The following is a 1,566-nucleotide window of genomic DNA, read 5'->3' on the forward strand; positions in this document are numbered from 1 at the left end:
TTCTAGTCAACAGTATCAACTTTATTCCCAAATATCTTAACCACTAACACACTTGCTGTGTATCATCTGCCAGAATGGTGAAGCATTAGAAGAGAGGAAAAAAAAAAAAAAGATATTCAAGCAGCAGGCAACAATATGGCCCTTTCACACAGTAGCATCTGAATGGCTACTGAATAGTCCAGGAATAATTCCAAAAACAAGAAAATTCGTGCATTTTAGTAATTATGTCATAATGTTCACAGTTGAAATTTCCTTAGACATCGCAGTTTCTTTACAAGGGAATCTTGATTTTTCTTAATGTTCCTTAGTCAAGACTTGAACTAGTAGCTTTCTTTTTCCTCTTCTTATGGTTTCTTATGCTTCTTTTTTTGTTTCTTGTTACTTTTTCTCCTTCACTCCTTTTCTTCTTTTTTGCTTGTACCCTCCTCAATCTAATCTCACTCTGATAAGGACTCTGATGATAAAGGTTTATCTTCCGGATACATCTTTCTTTTTTCCATGAGTCCTCTCATGTCCTTTTCTTTCTCAGCTGCGTCCTTAGACTTGTTTTTTAAACTATGCTTACTGTCTGCTTCAGTCGCTGACATGGAGTTCTCAGAAGATTTATGTGAATGGTTCTCTTTTTCCCTTATTTTTTATCCTCATCTTCAGAATCTGAAGATCTGCTAGGAGAGTCAGAGCTTAATGAAGAAGAAGATGAATACCTACCGGATTTCTTCTTTTCTTTTTTCTTTGTCTTTTTTTTTTTTTTTGGATGAGCCCTTTGTCCCCCTGACAATTTCTCTCTGTGTTTTTCTATTTCTTTCTTCCAGTTCTCATTCATTTTTTTCTTCACATTCAGCCAATGCCTTGGAGCCTTTCTTTTTCTTTTCTGGTTGTTCTTTCCCTTCTTCCCAGGGAGGCCTTGGTGAATTCAGGCCATCTTGAATCGTTGACCCTGAAGACTGGTTCAGACCCCTGGATCTGGGCATTGCCATTGGGTGCATACAGGCCACCCGATTGTCCCATTTCCCAGGTGCAGGACTGAGGGCACGGTCAGACACCAAGAGAGATCAGACAAGAGATCTTTATGGGTTGTTTTGTTTTGTTTTAGATGTTTTTGGTCTCTTTCCTAATTTTTTCTTTTTCCTTTTTTTTTTTTTTTTCATGTTTGCTTTGGCATTTCATGCTTGTGGCTTTCCTCTAATATCTGCTGACCCTTGACTACTGATCATATTTATACGTGATTGGAATAGTTGCATGGGTGCTTATTGTCTAGTAGGCTTCTCTGAAAGGTAACCTGGCTACATTATTTCAGTGGGCAGAACTTCATCATCTGTAGGACTTTGGCCCGAAGGAAAAACCCTCCATTCTCCTGTTTAGCAGATATAAGCTTAAAGTGTAGCATTCTAGGACTCAAATAAGGAAAAGAAGAGACGAGTTTTATAATTCAGAACAGAGCCTTTCACTTATTGTTCTAGTATATAATACAGCAGCACCCACATCTATGTCTTCTTGTGTCCATGAGTCCAGAATCTATCTGGTTCAACCTCTTCACAAAGAATAAAGCTCCCAGCTTGTCCTAAG

The 1,566-nt window shown here is 38.3% G+C and overlaps 1 pseudogene; it reads right to left on the reverse strand.

Moving 5' to 3' along the window:
- Positions 1-304: 304 nt before the first annotated feature.
- Positions 305-1,007, reverse strand: LOC131494526 (protein FAM133B-like; annotated as a pseudogene).
- Positions 1,008-1,566: the final 559 nt, after the last annotated feature.

This window comes from Neofelis nebulosa, chromosome 14, assembly GCF_028018385.1.
Source record: "Neofelis nebulosa isolate mNeoNeb1 chromosome 14, mNeoNeb1.pri, whole genome shotgun sequence".
Taxonomy (NCBI): Eukaryota; Metazoa; Chordata; class Mammalia; order Carnivora; family Felidae; genus Neofelis; species Neofelis nebulosa.